The sequence below is a fragment of the Lonchura striata genome, chromosome 7 (genome assembly GCF_050655825.1).
Source record: "Lonchura striata isolate lonStrDom1 chromosome 7, ASM5065582v1, whole genome shotgun sequence".
NCBI classification, from domain to species: Eukaryota; Metazoa; Chordata; class Aves; order Passeriformes; family Estrildidae; genus Lonchura; species Lonchura striata.
In genome coordinates this window covers 21,776,397-21,803,615 of record NC_140709.1, presented here as the reverse complement: position 1 = coordinate 21,803,615, position 27,219 = coordinate 21,776,397, and the positions used below count along the sequence as shown (strand labels likewise).

Here is a 27,219-nt window from a genome sequence, read left to right as displayed (position 1 = left end):
GAATCCAGTGATCCTCTCAGTACAAGGGAGGTTATTATGCCAGAGCTGCTGGAGTACTTCCTGGGGGCTAGCATTTTTTATTTTGGTTTTAAATGTGTGATCTACATTGTAAATCTAGTTCTCATGCTCTGTACAGAATGAGAGATCAATTAAGGAGTTTGGTCACAGGATGCATCATTGCTCCAATTTGAAAAATGAGGCAAAAGAGGGAGAAAGGTCACTACTCAACCCTTTGTTACTGTATCATTTTCTCCTTTGTTTTGGTAATCACTGTTAATAGCTATGTGAGGGAAGCTAGGCAAGCTGAAGCATCTCTGCTTTTTCACTAAAAACTTCACCCAGTGTCAGTAATTCTTCCTTTAAGCCTTTTTGTTAAATGTCTTGGGCAGTGGATTAAGCCTGAACATTTAGGATATTTGTCTGCCTTTTGCAAAGGCCGGTTTAGGCTCATAAAGGTCTTTCACTGCAGGAAAAATACTGACCTGTGCTGTTCTCTGCTTCCACTTTGTTCTGAGCTTATGCAGTGGCAAAGCTGTTCTGCAGATATTCTATGATTTTTTAAAAAAATAACAAATAATTGCCATTGGATATAAAACTCTGGGTGCAGTGGAGACTACTGCTTTAGGATTATAAGAGTAGCATTTTGTGGTTTTAAAGCATTGAGAAGAATTGCCTTTTTATCATGTTTAAACTGATGTATGCAAATTCAAAACCTGAAAGATTGCCTATCGATATTTATGAGATACAGTGCAAGTAATGCTATGAGGTCCTAGAGCAATGTTGCATCTTACCCTGTGGAGGCAAGTCCTGTGTTGCATATCTTTTTACTTCAAATGTTTCCTATTTTTCAATATCATCTCTAGTTATTTGATCTGGTAGGTCTTAGTATAAAATATAGGCACACAGCACAGAATACCACAGTGAGTTTTTCTGGCAAAAATGCATGTAGTCTTCTAGAACACAGGAGCTGAGGTTAAAAATAGTATGTGGCAGTGCAAGGTGGGGATTTGGGAGTTTAAGACACTCTAATTATTCACTAGACCGGTATGCTGCTGTCATCTTCACCAATTCAAAATAACACTTGGAAAAAACAAGTGACCCTCACTATCATACATAATGTGGCAGCTTAATTGGCAAGAAGAGGGTGAAAAGTAGGCTAGGAAAACCCTTTGAGACTGATGGAGCATATTTCAGTGGCTTCATCAAGACAATGTCCCCCAGGTGATTGAAAACAGCAAATATTTCATCAGGAAAAAAATATAAAGGTGCTTCAACCTTAGAACCCCAAACATATTATTACAACTTCTTTTTTTTCCTCAAAGCCTTTCATATCCTACATATCTAAAGGAAAAGTAGAAAAAAATATTAATTTTAATATTATGGTGCTAGTTTAATTTAATTTAAATTATGGTGCTAATGTACCTAAAGATACCTTGTACTTGCAGAGAGATTTCACTCAGGCTCTGTGACCATCAAATTAAGGGTACTTCAGTGTTATTTCTGTTCTGGACATGGGCTAAAGGACATGCTATGTGCTAACCTGCACAAAAATGAAAGCAAATATGTGTTACAACTGGAAATCTATCAAGAGCCATTAGGCTCACAAAAGCTCACATTTCTCCAATATCCAGTTTACAGGAAGATTCTATAAAGAATCTTTTAAGTGTAAATAACATAGAGCACAAATTAAATCACAAAGTAAATGAAGACTTTTTTGTTGTTGTTATGACATTCTAGATAGTGCAATAAAACTACAGAGAAAGGAACTTCTGGAATTTCCTGCACAAGTACCCTGATTCTATTAAACACATATTTAAATAAATAGTCAACTTTAAATATCTATTAAAAATAAAATCATAGTCTCATTATTAGAAGAGGTATGTGTCCCCACATCAATCTAAAGTTAATTATACATGTTTTTCAGTCATATTTTCTGTCAAAAATACACCATTATGTGATTTTGCTTCTTTAACATTACTAACATGTACCATGGCAACTACAACTGATTTGGCCCAACAAAACACATGGGAAAATGGAAAACATTGTCCTGTTATTACCTGTGCACGTAGTGGAGCATGTTGCTACTGAAGGTGCCATGTTCGTATGAGCAGACTCAGTGCTGTAAAAGTCTGGATTAACTTGGGTACAGCTTTAAATCACTTAATCATGTTTGAAATGGAAATGTTAGCTAGTTGTTAATTGCCAGTTAAAATAACTCCCATTCAGCAGCAACTAAAGATATTTGAGGGTAATAGTGTTAATCCCAATTTTTTGGACAATGTATTTGCATCCCAATATCACACACCCATGTGTGTGCTCTATGCAGAAGGAATGAGTTCAGTGGCTGGATGGGCCTGCCTGGAATATCTCTTGATTTAAGACATTCACAGATGGTCTGAGCATGGATGTTGTTTATCCTATTGGAAAAAGAAAAAAAATTCTTTCACAACCAGAAAAAAAAATAAAATGGGAATTCTGTCTGATACTGAAGTGCAGATATTTAAGACTACCATGCTGAATGCTGAGGTACAATCAGGGATATTATATTTATATTTTACTGGTTCTCTGATACCTACAGCTTTGGCCTGAAAGTAAACAGCGTCATTATAATGGGCCGTACATGATTAGAGATGTCTCTTTCCAGCCTCATTTCTTCCAGCAATTTTCAAGGCTGATAAAGTTTTCATTCCTGAATCAAATAAGTAAATAAAAAGTACAAGGGAATGTTTCAATTACACAAGCCTGTCAACCTGTACAAAGGACTAAACATTTCTTAAATTGACTGCTGTGTGGTATGTTAATTAGTCATCACCAGAGAATGAAGGGCTCCATTAGCAGGCAGGTGCTTGTGAGAGGATGTTAAAGGAATATATATGCATGAAGCTTCAATCTAACCATCTTATTTGCAATCTGTTACCGAGCTAGAATTTAGTTAAACATCTTGAAGATGTACAAAATCTCTGGTAGAGGAGGCACTGGCCCTTAAGTAATTGGCAGCAGTGCTACTCATTAGAATAGCCTCTCATCTGAGGTGCCAAATGTGCCCTGTGTTGAGCTGTTCAATGATCAGCAACCAATCGTTCTTCTTCCCACATCACTCAGCATGACAAATCAGTGATATTAACCACATGGGTTAAGGCAAATGCCAGTCATTGTTTGCATCTCAGGTTAGCCAGTTCTTTTTCAATCAATGCAATGTCTCTAAAAATACAATAGAAATAGACTGGTGGTGTAGTCGTCATAAAAAAATCACATGACTTCCCCACATTTCAAAAACAAAACAATAAATTGTAGAAGTGCAATACAAGTGGTGGTATGAAACTGGCTATATTTAACTTGAAGAATATAGGGACTATAATCCTTCAAGGAACTGGTTGCTGCATTTGCCAATGCCCAGGTTGTAGGAGATACCCAAAACTAGTTTCAGAGTTAACACAGTTTAAAAAGCCCATGTGGCGAAACCCATTTGTTTTCTCACAGAGTCAGCTTGTCAGTAGTACATTTACCGAAACAATGCCCAAGCCCTTCTCCAAAGTAATTGGAGTTAAAAGATGAGAAGCCTGGGGTGTTCTTTCCTGCTTGTGTTACTTCCCCTTGGTTGGCAGTGGATTTCATTGTTGCACATCTTGTATTTGGCTTAGTTCTTCTCAAACTCACAGCCTTCCCTAGCCTTTACTGAGCTGAATAATTTAGTGTGTTGTATCTGTGTAATCTGTGCCTTTTATCACCTCAGTGTTCACCTGTGGGCAAAGATCACCGATAAATAAGGAGAGCAGTAGAATTTGTAATTCAAGCAGTACTATCTGCTGCCTTACTGTGCCAGCATTAGCCATGAGGGCAAGCGTCTGTTCGCTCTTATCCACAGCATATTGCTGATCATCCCTCGCTTCTGGCATGGAACAGCGCTCTGCTTTCCACTCTTTCACTTCCTGACTTCAGCAACAGCATCTCGTAGAAATGTAGCAATGAATCAGTGACTGGAATATTTACTTGACAACAATTAAATCCCATACTCTTCCCATCACTAGTTTTGTAAGCAATACTGATGGAAATACAGAAAGCACTGTGACTATCCCAAATTTAAAATGCAGATAATATGCTTGTGTATGCATACCAAATTCTGCTGATTCTGTCAGTTTGGAAAGATCTGCAGGCTAAGTGGAGCAGGTTGATGTGCTCTGAAATTAACTGAAAGGACATGAATCATAATTCTAAAGAGAAAGGCTGGAGAGGACAAGGAAAAGTAGCCAGTAATATTAGAAATTTCTTGAGCTCTCTGTTCCTAAGCAGTATGTAAAGTCTGACGAAGAGACATTCCTCCTGTTCTGCACATAATGTTTTTCATCTGCTGGGTCTTGTCCCTACAGCCAAGGACACGGTAACAATTCAGCTCACCTACTTCAATCCTCAGCTGTCCACTTTTTGCCAAAGTCCTGCAACTGGTTACCTTCTGAAATGGTGTCATTTTTACTACAGCTTTGCTTTCACTGTTAACAATAACACAAGAGCAACAGAGTAGTGCCTGTCACGGGGTCTGGCTGCAGGCTGAGCAGTAACACAGCACTAGTTACCTGGTGGTGGTCTCTCAGTGCAGCTCCTTGTCTATCTCTGTTTTCTCCCTCCCCTCTCTTATTCGCCCCATTACATATAAACACAGTCACTTGATTTCAAATGGTTTTTATAACATTGGTTTTTTGTCTGAATTTGACATAATTTCCTGTTTCTTTTCTGGTACACAAAGGTTTTGTTACACTGCTTTTGGTTACTCTCTCTACATAAAGGGAAGAAAAATCTATATACCACATTTAAGTATCTATTTCTTATTTCTGTTAAGTAGTATAGACACTAGAGAAAATAAAAGGCAGAATGTGATGCTCAAAAAATGCAGCAAATACACATAGGGGCTGTTATTAAAGGTACATTCATCCAGCATGACAATGGTCTCCCTGGGCATAACTCCCGTGTGCAGTAAACGAAGCACCACTCTGGGAAAATGCAGTGCCGAGGGAATTTTTTTGCTTATGATGGGAATACCAGAAGAAATACATTCTGAGATGATCAGGATAGCTATTACTGTACTGTGGCAAGCTTGGGCCTTTAAATGTCTAGCCATTTTTCTTTTTTTAATGGCTCATTTTATATACAGTTCGTCATTGTACCAGTGACCTTTTCTCTTCTGACTTGCGCTGATGACATCATGGAAATGACAAGATTACCAGGAGCGATGGAAATAGGTGCTTATCACTGTACAAATTAGCAAAGAGCTGGCAGCAACAGGAACATGATAGGCTGCTACGTCTGCTCTGGTGAGGATGAGAAAGCCATGCCTCAACCATCTAAAATTGGCAGTCAGAATTCAGCTGGCGACAAAAATTCCCGTTTGTCCAGGAGCTTCTTTCAGTGTGGGAACATCCAGATGAAAATATCTGATTGTCATCTATTACAACATGGAGTTAAGCTGTTTTTCATCTTCATAAATAAATAGCACAATTGCTTATCAATATCACCTATTTTAAATGTGGCGCTTAAACATATTTTCTGGGCAAGATTTCAATAATTACTTCTACATAAGAACCTCCCCAGTCATTTTAATTCCCTTATTCAGTTTTACAGTTACAGTAGCACTGATACGCTTTAACTGTATTTCACTGTGATTTTAAAGTCCTCATAAGAATATAGGGTTCTTGCACTATCATTTAAAATGCATTGATATTCCCCAGATGTTAGTCTTGACTCAGTACATTAATATTATTAGGCTTGTAGCAAAGCTTTATACTAGTAGATTCTACTCATGGTAAAAGATAGGAATGATCTTAGTACCATATTGAACTGGGGCCCTGGAAACATGACAGTTGATTTACTAGAATAGTGCTGAAGAGTGAATAAAATAGTTAAACAGGTGTCAGCTAGGTAAGAGGATCACACGGAACCAAATACTTGTGTAATCACACTGGCTATGATGGGAACAAAAGGAACGTTTTGAGTTGTGTTACCTGGGTGATCTGTTGTTCTAACAGACCTTCTGTGGCATCTGTCCCTGTTACCATCATCCCCCCCAAAAAAAAAACAAGCAGAAGACAAGAAAAACAAAACTGGGTTCTGTTCTCTGTTTATAAATTTGTTTCCTGTGCATTATCAGAAGTTGCAGGTAACTATGGAATAGCTGAGATGAGGATTAGACTGCACTAGGTCCTTCCGAGGCCACTCAGGTGCAGCCAGTATTGGCAGTGTTGTGATGACTGCAGGAATAAAAGGAGATTCCAGTTTTCTTAACAGCAGTTTTTTGTGATGGTCTCAGTATCTGCTGAGAATGTTTGATTTTTATTATTCACAGACAGGTGAATGCTTCTGTAAGAAAAAGCTTTTCCTTTATACTCAAGAGTAAAATAGTTTTTAGTACATCTAGACCCAGACTAAGAGAGGAAGTGAAACCACAATCAAATATATAGGGAAAATATTTTCCTGGAAAAGTCACAATGAAGTAATAAGAAATGTCCTTCAATAGTCTTTATGATTTTAAGGGACATAATTGTTGTATCTTTTGCCTTTGCTTTGTCAGGTAGCATTCTTCTGTCCTGTGTTTGCACTGCTCCTGTGGATCCTGCATGGGGTGTTAGTGAGATTGAATGGGCTGTCCTGGGTAGCCTGGTGCTCGACAATTTTATCTACAGAAAAAGGTGCCAGAACAGCACCTTTTTCCCTGACTGCAGGCATTCTGGTACTTCATCTGTATGTGCATAGCTGAAGGCTGTACTAGATCTCTTTGCTCTTGTGGTTTGGTAATTCCAGCAGCAGGTAGCTTTGGCAGCATTTCATATCCATAATTATCTCCATGACTGTCTCTCAGTGGAGAGGATGTGCTCATTTCTATCCATGATTCTTTTGTCCTAATTGAATAACTGCAGCTCACTAATGTCCAGCATGACTCAAACTACAGGCTGGGTGATGAACTTCATACTACTGTGCCATGTCATGGTTTTCCTACTGCTTTTACATCTCCCTGTGAATAGCAAAGGAAACCTATGGGCTCCTTCCCTGGGTTGTCACCTCACTGGGAAATGGCTCTGTGCAGCTACTCGATTTAATTAGGATACACAGGGAGGGAGAGAGCAAGGGTTTTGGGGAGAGATACCAGCTTTAATGTAGGCAGGCTCATCTTCCTCTGCAGTCAGTGAAAATGTCTCCTCCATAAACAGTTCCTGTTTTTCAAAATATTGACTTTGTCAGGCATCACAATTCCCCTTGAATTTTCTTTTTTTTTTTTAGCAGGCAGCTAACAGTTAGCTAGCTATGACTATGTGAACAACAATGAATATCAGCAGTCTTAGTTCAAACAAGGGATTACCAAAAATCATCAGATTACTACAGCTAAATGCAAGGTAATCCTCAAAGTCACCAATACATGAAAGTCAGTAACTTCCAGAAAATGTGTCCAAGTCCCTGGCCCACTCACAACTTTCTGAACTCAATCAAATATGCTGTCAGTCAAAGTGCTTAGAAAAGCACACATGTAAAACCTAATGTAGAGCCTTCCAGCCTTTCATTCTATATGTGACAGGAGATGCTTCCATTTGGGCTCTTCATGTGTCTCACAAAAGTGTGGATGTGAGTCTCTTCCCATTATACTCTGTACAAGCAGTCTCTACAGACTTGCTTCCCAGGATAGCATTAGGCTTTTGGAGATCCCTCAGTGTATTTATTTCTTGTAAAGATCCTATTGCATTGTCAGCACTTAGCACCAGATAATAATTCTGGAGCCAGACGCTCCCATCACTGGCCACAAGTCACTTCTATTGATTTCAAGTACAATGCTGCTTTTATCTCCATTCCATGCAGGAAGGAGTGTGGTTGGGCCATCCTCACTGTATACATCATAAGAGTAACACAAGGAGCACACTGGAGGAACTCTTAGATAGAGGCAATGTTGCTTTATCTTAATTTTCTAGAATGGTGCACATAAAAAGAAGGATTTTTCTTTTTTCTTTGAAAGTGAGATATTAATTCCAATAAAATTATGGGAGCATTGTTGCTGCCTTCAATATACATGGGATATGATAAACTTTCCTCTTCAACTTGTAAGTCTTTTGAGCAGCTGGTTAATGGTTACTAGCCTTTGTAAGTGGCAAGAAACAAAAAGTTATGTCTTAACCCCAAACCAACTATAAAAACCAGATAATTTCAGTGAAGAAGATTATATTTAAGAAGCCTAGTTTGATCAGGTTCCTTAACCATAATCAGAAGAAGGAGAAAAAATGTACATGGAGTGAGCGCAGGTACCACACTCATGAGTGAGTGAGGAGGACACATTTCAGAAATTAGCATATGTCTTGCTTTGGGATTGATCTGAATGATTAATGGTGGGGAGGAGGGATTAGAAAGGAATCTTTATCTATACACATTACCAAAAAAGGCTGTTATTAAGGCACCAGTAGAATCTGAAGTTACAGACAGACATCAGACATGGCTGCTCACAGCAGGACCCAGGTGCCAAACTGGAAAAATATGTAATGCTTCCCAAAGCAGTATCTGGCTTTTTGGCAGAGTCTACACACTTGGGCATTGATGACTCTGGATTTGCTTTTTAGTCTCCCAAACAGTTGCATTGCAGTGGCCCTGGGCAAAACTGCAGAACCTTTTCCTCCATAGCACATCATTTCACATAGCATTTCACAAAAGAATTACCACTGAAAATGAACATAGTCTGTGCAATTAGTCTGATAATTAAGACTTAAGTACTGGACAGAGATCAAAGTCCTTGTAATCTGCAATAAAGTTCCTAGTGTTGTAAGGATTTTCAAAATGTTAGCTCGTGCTTTATTGCACCTTTCATTTATTGTGTACCCATGATAGCAGCAAACACATTTTCCCAGTGGATATCAGCATGTATAACTGCAACACCTGTTACTACAGAAGCCTGGTATTTCTCACAATATGATTACTCTGTCAACGACTGCCATAAATGGTGGCATCTGTATGCATCAAAAAGAGTTATCAATAAATGTAAAGCCATACCACAATTAGAGATCTCCAAGGAAGAACAAATTCAACAAAAAAAAAAGTCAACGACAGTACTTAATTACTAAGGTTGTTAATCAATAAAATGCCTTCATAACTTTTAATTAAATTTTTATTTGAACTGGATGTTTAGAAAATCTGATTCTTTGTTTTTGTTTCATTTAACAGTTGCACTACTAAAGTACTGGTGGCATCTGTGAACAGCCTTCCTCGAGGGGACACTTCATGGCTGTAACTGCATTTTGTCACCTACAGAGGGTGTTCAGAATCTTGTTAAAAATAAGGGAAATAGTTAGGAGACATCTCACTGTAGCCATTATTATAGTGCAAATTACCAGGCAGAGTAATCCAGAAGCTGTCAAGAAAGGTTAGTAAGAAACAGTGTCAGGAAAGCAACCATACAGCAATCCATCATGGCCTAACACTAGCTCTAAACTGAAAGCTTTTAAAAGGCATTGTTTTATGAAGTAAGGGACATTATTTTTTTTTTTTTACAGCATTGAATAAAGATAATGAGGAGAGTGATTCTCTCATGAAAGATATAAAGACATAATGATGAAAAATGTCAATTATTTTATTGCACAAATCTGCAGGCAAGGTAAAATCAGAGAGAGGTTGCTACAATCAAAGGAGGCCATTGCAATATAATACCTTACCTTTATTTTCATTTTAATTTTAAAATATGTTGTCTGATTTTTGCAATTCTTATTCAGACAACAAATTATAGGCTTTCTAGATTACCAGTTCAGTCCTTAGAGGCTCTGTAAAATGTCATGGAAACACAAAATTTGTCTTTCAGGAAGTTTTTACATGTGCAGTCTTGATACTGATTATAACAAAGATCGCCATTGTTCTGTTAAGGGATATTGGAATAGTTTGTTGCCGTTTGTCATTTGCCATTTGTCGTGTAGGTAAATAAATGCTATCTGCCTCTTGCTTTGACTATCAGGTTTAGCTAGTGAGTGAGTGCCTTGTGATGTTGACTCTCAGTTGTGGTTCTCCAGTGCTGCAGTGCCACAGAGGAGGCCACAGCTGCTCTCTGCTGAAATCTGTGATTTCCATGGGCACTGCTGAGGAGTGCCATCACTGCTGCTGGGGAGTTTGCTAGCTCGCCTTCAGAATTATGTTAGACACAAAACTTGGCCTTTTATAAAGCACCTTTGTACTTGGGGTTAGGGGTGAAACCAAGCACAAAAGCTCTCCAAACAGCCAAAACACTGAACCAGTAAAAACCCAACAGTTTGCATAGACCAGTAGTGTTTTCCTGGTAACCACAGCTGGGTGAATTGGAAGGAAGGCAGTAGTTTGCTGGAGGTAGCCATGCCCAAAACTTCTCTTTAAAAAGAGAGAAAGTAGACAAATATGTACTGTTCAGAGGCTTGGTTAGTTGCTGGCATCCCCAAGGCTCTAAAATAACTTTGTAATACTTAAGAAGCAGAACTCTGTCAGAAAAGATGGCCAAAAACCTGTCTGTATATTCCATATGAAAATGTCTCAAGAAGTATCAGTAACCGGGGATTGCACTGGCATCAATAAATACATGTGTTAAAAGACAGTTGTCTCAGATTAAAGGCATCCCATAAGTTTAAGTGATAGCTGGAAGAGCTGTGAGGATGATAAACAGAAATAGTAATGAGCAGAAGTCTGTATAAGATGGCAAGTTGGATCATACCACACTTTACTGAAGTCTCTGAAAGCTCTTGGTGTGCTTACAGCCCAATGTAAAACCACAGAGAAGAATAATGCAATTATGAATTAAGAATTTTTTTAATGGGGCTGACTGATGTTTATATGGGATAAAGTTTAATTACAAGCACAAACTCACATCAAGTTTGCATTGCTAGTAAAAGGTTATATTTATATCCAGCCTCAATGTGCTACCAAGGGCTAGTATTCATTTGCAATGTTAGTGATATTTTCTGAAGACTTGTCAGAATGGAGCACTCACTTCTCATGGGTATAAAAATACCCTTATGAACAGATAATAGCATCAATCACTTTTAGTATTTGAATGTCAGATATGTATGAAAACCCTGCTAACTACCTTCAATAAAGAACTTCAAAAATTGCTCCTCAAAATACATATACATGTACTTTAATTCACGGGAGAACAGATTAAGAGAACTCTCCTTCCATGACACATTGGATGAGAATCTGTCTTATTGCAATGCTAAAAATTCTCAATCCATCAACCAAATGCAGATTCAGGGCACCATCTCGTATTTCCTTGTCAAATAAATTATGCCTTATATCAAAGACCACACAGATTCCTTCTTAACAAAACAGGGGTATGTCTGAACATATCATAAATGTGAAATATGAAAGAAAGCAAAATGAGACAGCCAATAAAATGTAAGATTTGTAAGTCATATAGCATATACCTTAGAAATAATGTTACCAATACTCAGAATCTGTGATTAAAGAAATATTCGTAGTCTGTCACTAATTTTCCACAGAGCTTGAAAATTTTTATAATACTAACCTGAAAATGGCTGAGGGAAATTAAAAGAAGAAAAATAGAAGATGAACTGGTATTTTAATGTACATTTTTCTATATTTGCATATACAGAGATATTTCCCTTTTTTTCTCTCTTTTTTTTTCAATTAACAGCTAAGCTGGGAAAAGGATGCATGTTATCCAAGGGCAAAGTTTGAAGATATGCTATTATTGAGAATAGTCAAATGTAAAACCATAAATAGAAATTGCCTACGGCTGTCATAATAACTCTCTGGGCAATAAAATGGTGGCTAAAATTCAATAAAGGCAAAACAGCATGGTGAAGTGTATGAAGAAATCAGCTCAAGGAAGGTATCTTGGATTGGGTTGCTTCATAACACCATGAACTTGGTATTCCTTAGTTTTCATAAAGTAAACTCTGTCAGGAATAATTCAGAAAGAACTTTCAAAGAAAATACTGAACTGATTAGACTTCTGATGTCTTGTCTTGGATATAGCTTATTGTTCTGATCAGGGTATAATAAAAAGTTACAGCAGAACTGATCTCTAATCAACATAAAACTACATTAATAATGTGAATATTTCTCATTTTGTTTCCAGTTATTAGGAGCTCTGCATACTGAAGCAGCTTCCACAGATGAAGACTCTAAAGAAATTCTGGCTAAACCAGAAAACCAGCTACAGGGTAAGAATTCTAAAGTATGTATATAATTAGGTAATTACTTTTTAGCAGTTGAGGTAATATGCTGTACTTTATGGACAAATGGCTCCTGTCAATAGACTTTCACACTGATATTACAAACAAATTATCATATGCCTTGTTTTCTGATAAAAAATGAATATATAATTAAACAACAGCTCCTTTAGCCAAACCAACAAACATCTTCAAAATCTCTTATTTCATCTTTATATGAATAGGCAGATATACTCATTCTCTAGGAGCTCATGTTTATCAGCAATGATCACAAGCTCTTATTAATCTTTCATCAACCCTGTATTCATCTGATAGTTCCTGGCTCCCTGCATAAAAGAGGCAGCAGAAATTCACCTCGCGGTCCATGCATCAAGCTTCTGAGTTCTTGGCAAGGTAGCTTGCCTCTTCAGACTGACATTAAACTTGATATAAAATCTTCAGATGAAGATGAATCTGCCATGTGGAAATAGTTCCAATGTTTAAGTACCCTTTGCACTTTATTCTTGTTTTATGCTTCACTGTCTTTTCTCCAGTCATTAGATGTTCCTGTACTTGTGTCTGTTTATAGGTATCAGATGTCTTCATCTGTAGATAATTATAGACCATGATCATATTATCTCTTAATTAACTGAACTAAATAGACTGACTGATTCCAAATCTCTACAGAAAGGTAGGTTCCCACTTTTCAGTGGTTTTTTTTCTGAGTTTTTCTGATTTGTCAACATACTTCCCAAGGGTGGGTACATCCCATGCCAAACATGCTGCCTCAGAAATAGATTTGATGTCACATGTATCACTATTATTACCAATGTCCACGTTTTTCCCAGTATTTCCATCTACATCTTGAAGAACCACATAAGACCTTTCTTTGTCCTTCTGTGACATCTTTTCCAGCTGCTTTTCAGCAATGACTTCCAAATCTTCACACCCCCTACTTTCCAAGCAACGTTTTCTGTCCTTCTAACAACTGGTGCATCACCCACAGCTCTTCATTATTTTCTTTGTTTCACTTTTCTATTACTCCTATACCCAGAAAATAATATATGAAAAAACAGCCCTTCCTGAAAATTAAAATAAACCAATATGTGAATGTATGATATCTGCCCTAGGTTGTTGAAATGCCATCACAATTTCTGTCCCTCTTCGCCACTACAACAATATCTTCCAGTTGAGAAGGAAATGTGATACAAAGAACATATCATGAGATGGAAAAAGTACTTTATTTCTTGATTACACTGTGAACCTTTTATTTTTTGACAATTTCCCTCAAATTTCACCCTAAGCATATGAGCAATCACAGCATACACATATTTTCAAACACAAAAGAAGCATATGAATTGTGCTAATGATAGGGGTGGTGGGAATAGAAAGGAGATATCAGTTCATGACTTAGGTTCATTAATTGAAACTGTTTGAACTCCTGTCCATGAGTTCTTACAGGTCTCTTTGGGCAACCTGACCTGGGTTTACTATAAGGTTCTTGTAAGGAACGGGTGATTATTTTTTTTCCCTAATTTGAGATCAGATAGCAGCGATAAGGATTTTACCAGCTTTGGATAATATTATTAAATTAATAGCAGTAATATCCTGTCTCATATTCATGAAAGTCAATGAATGAAATTGGCTAAATTGTTCAACAGTGTATTCCACCATTCTGGTATTTTCAAGCATATCAAGGTCAGTACTTTTTGCTCTGAGAGGCAGCAATATACATACCTACATGGTGGAGATTAAAGTGGTCGGTATATGGGTATGTAACTTCCAATTAAGTTTATGGTATAATGACATCTACAATTTTAGGAGCTGTCTGTCTGCTGTTTGGTCAGCTGCAGCCGATTGCAGGAAGGAGGGAAGCACCATGCTCCTTCACAGAGACTTCATTTCTGCTCTTTCACTTTAATCTGGAGTTACAGTCCTTCAGCTGACAGTGAGAGGTGTTTTTCCGCTGTGGGAAAAAGTATGACTGAGATCTTAAGAACCTTATTGTGACTCAGTGAAAGATCCATCTGATCCGCTGCAAGCGAAGTTAAGCTGCTAAAGCAGAACATAAGAAAGAAACTTTTCTCTGGTAATATAAAAGATCAGTTTAGATAATATCAGCTCCTGTCATTAGCAGCTGACAGTAAATCTCGGAAAGCATTTTCTCTCTTTCCATCTTTGTGACAATTCCTTCCTGAGGAAACATGAATGTAAGCTATTTTACATGCTCACAGCTGTTCAGGAAAGATGAGAAGCTGAAGGCCATGGCAAAACCCTCACTGTGTTTTACCTACCACTACTGTTAAGAAAAGCCTCTCCCATTCATGAGGCTGTTGGAGACTTTAGGGATGGTACAGAGGGTCAGGATGGAAACTGTAAGGAAATCTGTGCAATTTTGGGAGGAAATCTGTGCCTTTTTTTTTTTTTTTGTTATAATACAAATAATACTTTTATTTAATTCAATTTCTCCCATCTTACAACATATGTTTAGTCATTTTGGTATATGGGTCAAGAAAAATAAATTTTCACAAAAATCTGCTGAAATTTTAGCCCAGAACTATCCCAGTGGAGGATGTGGCTAAGTCACAGACATGACTACAGTCTTCCATAGCATTATCTCTTAATTATCTAAGTTCTCTAAAAGTTGAGCATCTGATATGAACATGTGAAGGTCAGAAGGGATACCAGACAATGTGGGTATCTTTCTTGCTCAGTAGGCCTGGGTAAAAGTAGGTTTAGAAATCCTTTTTTTATTTGTTTGTTTTTCCTACTATACTCTGTGTTTCTTTTCAAAGATTGCAAGTGAAAATATGTAATAGGGACTTTCCCATATATATTGCTAAATTTTAGAAGCAGGAATGGGAATGGAATATTTGGACCATCCCTGCTGTTACTTCTGAGTCCTGACTACTGCTGTTCACTTCCTTATCATTAATAAAAGATCAAGGAGATGACACAGACACTGTGGTGAGAAACAGCCAGTCTGTTTTGACATGAATTTTCCAGAATAATTCTCTTTCTGTACTGATGCTAAAGTCTCACACAGGGAGGTTTTCTATTGGTTGAGTATGTGCCAAATAATGTTAATAAGGGAGATGGTTGAGTTAGTAATTCCCTTTCAGAAATGCTCTGGGAGTGTGCACCATTGGGGTTTTTGGAAGTGGTATATATAGTACAGGCATGATGGACACTGATTATCTGCATTGCTGCAAAGTAACTAACATTATAGGTCTGCCACATCCTTGCACGGTGAAGTATGAGTGCTCTCAGTGTGCAAAATATCCACATGCTCCCTTTGTTTCTGCCAGTGGGTGGGAAACTTAAAATTGTGAAGAGAATAAGGAGTAGAAACTATAGGACTGAGAATTCCTTGAGTATTAATAAATGGGATCAGTATCCCATTTTTACCCAGAGATTTTGAAGGGACCTATCTGATCCAGTGACTCTAAAATTTAGATGTACAAAGAAGCTGAATGCCTAGCTCGTTGTGGCTTTTTTGACAATTCCAGGAAAAGGTGCAGTGTCCATTTCTTAGTGTCTCTGTGAAGAGCACATGCATGGTTCCTAACATGATTTTACGATCTCTGAAATGTGGACATATACACAGTACAGCACAGTGGAATATTCACCAATAAAATAGGTAAGTGTTATTTAAATTTTAAGCAGCCATGAATAAAAATATAGCAGAAGGCTCTCACAGGTGATTGCAATCTACTGAACTAATCACATCCTAATTAAATTTTCCATAACGTGCCTTTGGAATACTATCCAGAAGCATCCTTTAGAATTTGTTCAAGGCACATTTTTCTGATAAGGGGATTATGTGGGATTTTAAGAAATTTAATATCAAGTAAATAATAAAATAATAAATTTTACATCAAGTGGAGCTTGCCGAGGATAGAAATTACAAATGAGCTTTCTCATATTACTCAGAGAAAGCAGAGGTGTTTTCATAACATTTTGTGTTTGCTTGGATTTTTCTACATATTGAGAATTGATGACAGTATGTTTGTTACCCGAGTTAAACGTTGTAAGTAGTTTAGAATCTCTGATATTTTAGTCATGTTAACCAGAAATGGTGATACATTACAGAAAGTCCTTCACCTGTGGACTCAGTGTAGATCACCGTCCCCACAGTCTTAGAGGACAGTGAGCCACAAAACCAATAATAATTAGGACTCCTAGCCGAGGTGAAAAGCTATTGCCTCATGGAACTATTTTCCAATCCTCCTCTTTCCAGCTGAGCTGGACTAGTGACACTATAAAATGGCAATTAAAAGACTCAAGTTTAAAAATACCTTCAGTTTCCCAAGTCCCACAATGGCAAAGGTTAAGTGGATTATGTGGAGATAATTCACACAGCTCCAGGGGGAGGGTGCTGATTGCCAGGGCCATTGGGTACCTCCCTCTCCCCTTCTCACTTGCTCAAGCAGTGATTGTTACAGTTATGTCAATTTTGCCAAATTAAAATAAGAAAAAAACTGGAAAACTTTCCCAATGGACCCTGCAATTACTAATGGGCACTGACTGGTACTTGCAAATTTTACTTTGATACAGCCTTGAAAGCTGAGCATGGAAGTGGTCCCTAGTCCTCAGCTGACATCTTAATGCTATTGACCATTCATGCAAGTCTTCCACTTTCTTCAAAAGAAAAGGAATATGAAAAAGATTGCTGGCCTTACATGAACAGCTACTCTCCCCCATGCTCCAGCTGAATTAAAACCACCAATTACACCTCTAGTTGTGTGGCAACACCTACACTGTGTTTCCAATTAACTTTGTAAGTTTTTAATCAGTGACAAATGCATTTTTGTAAATTCAATTTGCCTTTTATTGCAGCACCTATAAAATGTCTTGCAGCATTCCGGAACTTTGTGAAGGTTTTACTTGCTACTGACATAACACAGCTGTCGGACCTACAACAAAGGCTGAGGTTTATGAGCAACTTGAATTAGGATGTAGGTTAAGCAATTAAAGTTCAAGGAGGGGGAGGGGGGAATGGTTTCCCAAAATCTGCACTTGCCAGTTTAAAAAAGCACACCAAAAACATGCTGTACACCATGATGGGAGAAGCTAAAGCAGCTAAGGAGACCATACTCAGCTTTAAAGTTGCTATTTTGAGAGCATTCCATACGTGAAAAGGTCAACCAAATTTCATTAATAAATCCACTGTGCTGTTTGTTTTCTTTTTTAATCAAATTCAAATGCATCCTGTTAAAGGGCTGAGTGATTAGATCATAAATCTGGATGTCCTTGAAGATGATGAAGAAAATGCTTATCTGTAAAGCAATCATCATACTGCCAGTTCTATCATTTACACATTTTCACACATGCTGGAAAAATGGTTTCATTTTAAATTGTTTGCTTGTATTTTTAGGTACTAAAAAAATCTTGCAGAATTTACAGTTAAAAGAGTAACTGGATTACTTGTGACATGGAAAAGAACCCATTACATCTAATCTTCTGTATCTAAATTCAGGGTATTAAAACAACCAACATTTATAATAAACATGAGTTAATATTTCATCTTAGTAAAATTCAACTCTCAGTACATTAAGTTCTGGTTCCAGTTATACGATACAATTCTCCTAAATTCAACTACTCTGAAATTAGTCAGTTATAATGGGACCTAAGTGTAAATTTGCTTTGCTGGATTTTATTTGGACTGGTAGAGGCGATCCAAATGAAGTTACCAACTGTATTTTTGTTATAATAATGCATGGAAATCCTTGTTCTGTGGGGTCCAGACAGTACATATTGTGCTAGATTTCTTATTTCTTCTTTTTTTTCCTATTTTTTTTTATTTTCCTTGTATCTTGATTTTTCCTTTGTTTGCGAAGTATTTATTTAGTACTTCTGGCAGTATATTTTTCTGTTGTAAGCATAATTAAGATATTGCTGTAATTTCTGCTGTGTGCATTTGGATCTTACAGCTGATTTGTCACGTTGCCTGAACCCAGCTGTGGACATAACTGTGGCTAGCACCAGCAGTATATTTGCCTTTTGCAGGTAGTTGAGAAATGAATGTCTCTTTGGAACTTTATTAAAAAAATAGATGTGAAAAATAATTCTTGTGGATTTATAAACATTCTTACAAAAGGAATGAGATATGGAGCAATTATTCTGTGGTGGGTAAACATATGTTGCAATTTTTTAGCTGACTGCATGACCTGCTTTTACTTTAAGGTAAACCCCATCTATTTTAATTCAATGGAGCCATTTTGATTTCTGGAGATTTGATCCACAGAGGTAAAAGTTACAAGGTAAGTCAGTTTGGCACTGATGCTAGTGCCAAAATGTGGCTCAGTGGAATTTAACACAGTGCACGTTATCTGATGACAGTGGATGTGTTGCATTATTTACTGCACAGAATGTCCACCCTGCAAAGATTTATGTGTTTGTTTAACTTTGTCCTGTCTGGTTAATTACTCACAGTCACAGAAAGTCCTTACGTGTATAGAGTGAAACATCAGTGTGTTTTATTCTCAAAATATTTTTTAAATTATTTGCTTAATTATTCACTATTTGAAAAGACACTATAGTAAAAGCTTACCAAGGTTTCTAAATTATATTTTCCCTGCAAATCATAGTGAGCAGAGGGAGTAACAGGCTCATTCTAAAATTTGTATGGATGCTCTCATATGCACCTAACTTTACTTCACACAATTTTCTTTAACTGACATTTATAAACATTATTTTTATTTGGTTTGTTGTAGACCCTACGATCCTCTCCTCATAAACGCAAATGCTAACTTAAATTGAGTTCAGCAAGCCAGTTTTGAGCTGCATGCGGAGAAGATTAAAAGAAATAGTACAAAATCCTCTCCTGGGAAAGATCAAATGGTTACTGAAATGAAAGCAGCCTAAAACTGTAGGGTCTAGCCCAGAGGGGGGAGGGGAATTGGGTATTTAGCTATAATTAACACCTTCTACTTGCACTCTCCAGTGTTTCAAACGGATTGTTTTTTATTATAGGTAGCTGCTCACAAACCTGAAATCACTTTATTAAAAAAAATAGAATCAGAAAAATGCAACTAATAAGGCTAAATTCAAGTGTTCACTCTTCAAGCAATGGTTGTGTTATCCTCAGACTTCTATAGTCAACCATAAAGTCATCAAGCGTTAGTTACATATAAAAAGACACTACTTCTGTGTGTGTATGTGATTGCAGAGAAAAATCACCCTTTTTTTTTTTTCCTGCTTTTCTACAGTACTTGCACTGAAATTTTGCTTGGGTGAACATTATATATATTTGTTTATTTTAAGCTTGAGATTAGCAACTTTATCTAACATTTATAAATGTCTTATTTATTCTTGATGCTATTTCTTCGATCTTCTTTATTTCTGCCAATGTTGCTTAAAAATATCTCAGGTACCTAGAATATTTTAAATTATGATATTGTAGTGGTTTTTTTCAGTTTGTCTTGATAGATGCAGTGCCCAAAGAAAAAGAAAAGCTGACAAGTTTCCTTACTTGGCTTTCAGAGACTTTGCTCAGAGTTTTTGGTATGTTGCATGCTGGAATCTGAAATACAGCTTATTTTCTCTCTGTTTCTTATATCGCAAATCAATCATTGTCAGGTCATTGCCTACTGATCATTCAGTCCCTCAGTCTGGTGCCACAAAAATACTTGTTTTTCCGAAAAGTAACTAGGTTGCTACCTTGCATCAGCTGATCTTAAAGTAAGATTTTCTGGCTTACTGAACTTCAATTTACGTGTTGCTACTACACTCCTTTGGCATTTATAAATTCATATCCTGTGCAGGTTCATATCCTGCCCCTGTAATGCTTTGCAGGCTGTAAGCAAACTTCTTCAACTGGTGCAGATAAACGCCAGTAGTACATCGTAAAAATAAATTCTGGTTCGCATGTACATTAAAGAAAATATCATCTATATATTCTGAATTAACAAGACATTGGAATTTGTTTTGGAATTCTTTTGTAGCTGCTGAAGTGCCTCAAAATCATCACCTTTCCTTTTGCCCTCTCCTGCTGAGCTGTACAAGGAACCCGAGAAGTGTGAACAGAGCGCAGATGTGTCCTGCTGCGTTCTCTGTTCATCACGGATCTATCCCTCAACAACATACCTGGTGGTTCTGATAAACTTATGCACATAACCTTATTAAAAGATTAGCAATGTTTCCTCTGTGTGAGGCCAAGACCCCAGGTATCCCCCCAAGTTTTGGGGGGATACAGCGGGTAGGGAGATGACAGATGGCATTTATTGATGCCAGTGATCCATACGAGTGCATACTGAATTATTTCAGTGTGTAAGAGAAGATGTGCTGTTTAAGAAAGAAGATGATAAAATTAAGATTGTAATATTGGTTCCTTTCTTCTGTGGCTGAAGTCTATGAGATACGTAGATTTGTTTCCAGGTTTTTTGTTTTGTTCCCAAAGAAAGACTGTATTGACTATAAACTTATTTAAAGTAATTTCTTCTTCTGCAGATAAGGTTAATGCTTTTGAGCTTGCTCTTCCATGCCTGGGGAGTGTAACACATATGGTAAGTAATAATAAAATACTGATCTGACTGTACAGTTTTATGTAAGGCATGTGTGACTAAAACCTGAGCAATAAAATTTCCTTTCCTGCTCAGAACTGTATATGCCTGTCATATTTTATTGGTTGTTAAATGGCACATGCCTTTATGGATCACAACTGAAACCAGACAGCCTATGGTATCATTGCATATTTGTCATCTTCAATGAAAATATTACAGCAGATTTCTGTATACTTGGGCAAATTAAGCTGTAGGAAAGTAAACAGTCATGTGGCTGATGAATATGTATGCACTTAAAGCATGTGGAAACTTTAGCTGTTCAGTACTAGTGGCAAAAATATCTTTAGCAAAAATATCTTTAGTGATTTAAGTAGTGACACATGCAGTGATTAGGAAGCAACATTGTAAAGTGATATTTTTAAAAGATAATTAGACACTTTTATCAGATGCAGACAAAAATATCTTACAGATTCAACAAATTATACTCCTTTTAGCTGCTTAGTAAATACCATTAACATCCAGTCACTATACCTATATGAAAGAGATATACAGAACTTCAATTACTGACTTAATATTAGTAACACTGTTAGTAGTGTTCCTCATCCTTCTGACTTCTGAAATTGTTGGTTCTTTTCCTACATGGTACACAATTCCAGCAAATTATAAAAATTATTTTTAAAATTCAAGAGGAATCACATATAACAAAATCTTAAAAATAGATTGTGTTAAATATACAGTGAAACTGTGCTTTATATGCCCTTTCATAGAATCCAATTGCAAAAATTAATGACAGTGATTCTAATATTAGTTATTACTATGAATACGTATAACTTAATAATATCACATACTACAAACCAAATTGCACTGTTGTATTGTGTGATAAACAGATGAAATTATACAGTTACACTTGTAATCCATCCTTTGCTCTTTCTTCAAAGTGGCTAAAATTATATCTGTTTAACAACAAATAAAGCCTTGTTCCTTTTGTTTAGCCCACATGGCAGCATAGCCCACTGAATAAGCTGTTTGGACACAGCAACACTGACCTTTATCAGAGATACTTTTGGTGAGGAAAGAAATGAAATGTCTTTCTTTGCAGATATTAAAAAAAAAATATCTATGCTCAATGCCCAGCTGTCAACCCAACAAGTAACTTGGAGGGCCATGCTGATCTTGATTTTGAAGAGTGGTGTGTCATTTTTGTAAAGTCTCCCAAGGTAAGAAGATTTAATTTTTTCATATTCTTGGCACCAATAGCTAAGAAGAGACTCCTGAGTGACAGTGACATGTCAGGAAATTGAGTGGATAAATGAAATTTTGGTAAGCATAATTTACTAAAGTATGATTTACTTACACAACACTGTGAATATTTCATATGGCATGTGTCTACTTCCCACATGTCAGGCATTCTAACCTGATCCTAGCAGGTGAGAGAGGCTGAGAACAGCCTGCAGCAGTGCTTCCTTCCTGCAGCCAAGTGAGTGATACCAGTGATGGAAAGCCCAGAACTCTGACATCCCCCAATCCTCTCCCTGTAAAACTACCAGAAAAACCCTTGATCTTCTCTCTGCCTGCAATACAAAGTCTCCATAACTACCATTTCCCCCAATATTATAATTGCTTTACATTCATCAGAAATAATGTATAAAGGTCAGGCTGATTATGATAGTTAGGCTTTTAGTTTTAGATGGCTGGTTTTGGGCTGAACTGACCTGGCATGACCCTGGGCAGGGACTGAGTTGCTGGGTTTGTCTTGGTTGTGTTTATAAGCTCATCAGGTTTGCAGTCAGACCATCTCCCATCAGAGGTGCTGATAAGGTTGAAGGAAGACAGAGGTCAGGTGTACAGTGTTGTCATCTAGTCTACAATGTCTTTGTTAGGATGATGTCTGTGGGACATAGACATTGACTTAGCTCTCAAATTCCTTGCTACTAAATTCTTTTGCTGTTTGGAGAACATATGGGAGAATAAGCTTAAGTGACAATAGGATAGGTGTTCATATTTGGTGAAGATGATTACTGAAATGGGTAAAACATCAAAGCCAACTAAAATATTCACTGATGTATTAGGACTCAGTTAGGAGTTGTGTAACAGAAGGTGTCTCTGCTGCTTTCCCCCAGCAGAAGTGTTCAGACTTAGAACTTTGGAGATGGGCTACACTGCTTTAAATTCAATCTTCTCTTACATGTGTTTTTTACAGCTATGAATTTCCATTTTTTTGCTAGATCAGTTGCATGAAAATGGTAAAATGTCTGTTGAGGACTGATTTAATGATTCTGACACTTTTAACACTGTCTGAAAGAAAACTGCAAAAACTGACAATTTTGAAATGTATTCCAACATCTTTCAAAATCTTACTTTTTGAGTAACTTTAGTTTTCATATTTGAAATCTGTCTTCCCACAGAACTGAGGTTTAAGTTGCAAAATCAGAAACAGAGTTTGCTAAACATTTTGAAAGCATGATTTAAGCTTATGAGATGTGACAGCCATGGTCTGTGTAGTCAGGTCTCTGATCTTATTCCGAATACCACTCGTATGCCGTGTAGTTTTCACAAAGCTGTAAATGTGATTCTACTTTTTTAATTGGGGGTTACACAAGAGTTTATTTTGAAGAAAATAAGAATATTTAAACGTATTTGAGGATCACTCCTACCCTCAGACATTTTCCTTTGGCTCCTGCCGATAGCACTGTTTTCGGGGCTTGCAGAGGGACTTTGGCTGATGGAGCGGGTTAAACCCCACGGTTTGTGCAGCTCAGTCACCGCTGCTCCCTCTGCTGGCGGTGAAAGACGAAATTACAATCAACACCATGGAGTTACAACTGCTCCAGAGCACAAAATAAAATATTCACGGTTTATATGTGTAAATTAGCTCATATCCACAACTTTTGTGTCAAACTGAGCTCTTTTTTTATCTGATGTGTTACGTGTGGCGTAGCAACTGTAATTTCAACCATTATTCTTTTTATAAAGTCCTGGACTATCTTATGTAAAAAAAAACCCTCATTTCAAAGAAGTCATTAGATAAAAATCAGGATGAAAGCTTCTAGAATGGATTCTGCCCAAAACTCTGTGAATGTATGGCCAATACCCTATTGCCAACAGAAATTCTTCAGAAGTACAATAACTGAAACATTAAGCAGTTTACTCAGGACATGTATGTGCATAATATTCACATGATTTCCCAGCCAAGCCACTCCACACCTCCTACTAAATCTTTGTTTAGCACTGTGTGTGTGAAAGATATTCTTATTTTCATAATATGATCATAGTAAAGGATGGAATTACAGTAATTACAATAATTACAGTAATTTGACAATACTTGAAACTAAAATTCTCATCCAAGGCAAATTAATGCAATGTCACATTATTTTAGAATTTAATCTGTGTACCCAGTTTTCACCTACTGCCACAGAAGGTGCACATGTGCACCTGTAAGAAGAATCTGAGCCTGATGTTAGTGTTTAGCACACAGCTTGTACCTTCACACAAGCAGGAAAGCACGTGGCGATGCAAGTGTTGGTCATTTAGACACAGGGCATGTGTATATCCCACTCATTAGTCCCTAAACTGAAGGACATAAATACCAACAGCCAAACACCTTTAAGTCACAAGAAAATGTGTCTTCCCTCTTACCTTTTATTTTTATGGATAAAGGAGCTTTCAAGGAAATGTAATAGCACAGCTAAAACTGAAGATCCATCCAAGTCTACTTAAGGCACCTTAGTGAAAAAAGCTTTGCTGGTCTCACGTCAGTGCGTACTGCAAAAACATTTCAACTCAGCTGATAGTCTCTATTTAAGATGAGCTTTTTGGACTGAAATAATAGGGAGATCTACATAACAAAACTACTTTTAACTCATGAGACATTTTTGTTTGAAAGGGTACACTTGGAAGCAGTGACATTATAATAGGAGTGCTGACTACATATTTGCATGCAGGTACAAAAGGAGGCAGGCCCAGATTAGTGATCTGAGCTTCTAAAATTAAAATACAGTTTTATGATAAATACAGAAAATTAAAATACTAATTTTATGATAAATACAAAAAAGTTTTCCAATTACTCATAATTCTTACATTGGCTGCCCACCACAAAAAACCACCATCAGTGGCACCAACAGCATCTTTGAAAGGAATGCAACAAGAACTATAAATAGTTCCAGTTTCTTGACTTAATCTCTTTTAGGAGTGAGTTACTTGAACCTAATTCCAATGCATGTTTCCATGTGGGCAGCCAAGGGATCATCCAAGGAAGCACCACATTTTCACAGTCATAGAAGAATGACAGATTCAAGGAAAAAAAATCTAAGTTTAAATGAGGTTAAAAATTGAGTTAAATAAACATTTCTCAACATGTTTTTCCACATGAAAATATTTATTCAAGACCACTCCCATATCTGTTTTAAAGAAAAATAAAAGCTTAAGGACTGTCAGTTTTCTACACAGTATGAGGGGAATAAAGAACACTCTTGCTCAGTTTGACTTCTTGTGAAATAGAAAGAAAGTCATAATACTATGAACATGACATTTTTTCTAGTGCACTCTGGGCTAAGACACTCCTTTACTGCAATTCCTTTTAGGTAGAGTCTGGTTTTTGTCAACCCATGATTTTACCTTACCAGGCAAGAAATTTCCATAGCAGGTTTAAAGCACCAAGAGAAAAAGCTCCCCAAAGCTGTTTATGTCATGCAGCTTTGCATGCCTCAGTTAATGCCAACTTTCTAGGTATTCTTATTTTTTGTAAATAAATAAATAAAAACAACTTATTTTTCTCACCATGCCAAACAGTCCACTTTATGGTAGGAGACAACTTTATCTTGTATCTCTGCATATAGGTTATCTCCTCTTACAGGGAGGCCATAAATGACTCATGGAATTTTCTTCCATAAAGAAAAAAAGTTAAATATTTTTATATTAGAGACAGGATTTTCAAGTGTGTAGGGAAATTCTGTATTTCAATGAAAGCTTAATTTCTCAGACTCTTAACCCTTACTGACATAAAATTAGTATTTTACATAGTTCTTGAACAGCAAAATGACTCATGAGTAAATTAAAGTTTATGATATGCAGAAATGTGAGTTATTAACAGTGAACCTATTCTAGCACTGGGAGGTACAGGATATTTTGCACTCCAAGAATGATGTTTCTGAAGATGAATCCTTAAGGCTGAGAATGTTCCAGCTGTAAGCCTACTGAGTAATGCTTCCTGAGTGAAGTCATGCTATTACTTCTGGGAATAATTCAGCCCTGAAACTTGCTCATTTTACTATGTTAGATTAGATTCTTTAACACTCTTCTGCCAAGACTGCTGTTTACTTTTTTCCAAACTTTCATTGTCTCATTATCTCTGGCATTTACTAAATGCCTGTCTGGAGTTTAAAAAAAATTCTATGTTTAATCTGTGTCAAGTTATCATAGGGAACACAAGGGGAAAATGAGAGAAAAACTCAAGGATGTAGACTCTGTGAAGAAAAAATAGTTTCATTCACTTGAAAAGGGAAGGCTGGCTCTTTCTACCCCCTGCAGAAAGGTTATCTTGCCTTGGCAGTGCTTTCCTCATGCTGCTGGGCAGGGGAAGCCACCACCTGTACCTGCTGCAGGGTGACAGGTCTGCCTGCTGGGCTGCCCGTGTCAGCAGCAGCACGCTGCTGCACACCATGGACACTAATGCCTCACAGTGAAGAAAAACTTGGCTTCCCCCTAGGCCAGCACTCGGTCCAAATTTAGTAATTGCTCTAGAAATCTGGTCATTAAATGCAAGATTATTCTGTCGTATGATATGCAGTTTAATGACTTCAGCTTTTTCCATGCTGCATGGATACACTTGGTGAAGATTTTTAAACACCAACAGCTTCTGCTAAGCATTAAAAATGCAAAGCGTAATATAACAGGTGCAAAAGCAGATCTTTAATGTTCTTGTGCTTTCCTCATGAGTTAGGTGGTTACAGTATATTCCAAGAGGATAAGCTGCCAGTTTAATATACCAGCCTAACTTCCACTTAGGAATTCTAAAGCAGTGATACATTATACAGCTACTAATTTTCCTCTACATTGTTTCCTCTGAGAAAGATGAATTTTCTTTGCTGAAGTTCTCTCAGCTATAATTTGGGTTTCTATTTCTCAGAAAAGCCTTCTGCATTTAATCAGATGTAAATGTCCTGTTAAACTATCTCTTACTGTTACCAAAAGATAAAAAGATAGTAGGTAATATGAAAGTACAAATTATCTCATTTTTCTTGTTTGTTTGTGGTGTTTTGTTTTTTTATTCTACCAGTCAACTTGTTTTGTGTGATTCAAAGGATGCCTTACTGATAAACAGAGAAATTACAGACAGCCAAAGGGGAGATCTTTTCCATTATTTGAAATAGAAAAGTCTAATAAAAATGCTGTATTTAATGTTACGTAGTAAGTATGTGTCTTCCCAGACCAAAATCAGCAGTAATAGAGAGGCCAGTTTACTTCATCCTTGCAGCTGTGCAATCAAGTGTACTGCTTTTCCCAGTCTGGTCTCCAATGGTTGGATCACAGGGGCTTTCCACTGTTTCCTATTGCAGAAAAGTCTACTGTTT

At 37.1% G+C, this 27,219-nt stretch overlaps 1 long non-coding RNA gene across 1 annotated transcript in view; it reads left to right on the top strand.

Annotated features, from left to right (window-relative positions):
• LOC146766908 (uncharacterized) overlaps positions 1-26,282 on the top strand; it is a 55,498-nt gene extending 29,216 nt beyond the window's left edge. Inside the window, exons 6-10 of the long non-coding RNA XR_014956725.1 lie at positions 12,074-12,158; positions 12,736-15,786; positions 16,986-18,409; positions 20,598-20,653; positions 21,750-26,282. This is a non-coding gene — a long non-coding RNA (uncharacterized LOC146766908). The remainder of the gene's footprint in view (positions 1-12,073; positions 12,159-12,735; positions 15,787-16,985; positions 18,410-20,597; positions 20,654-21,749) is intronic.
• The last annotated feature ends 937 nt before the right edge of the window (positions 26,283-27,219 follow it).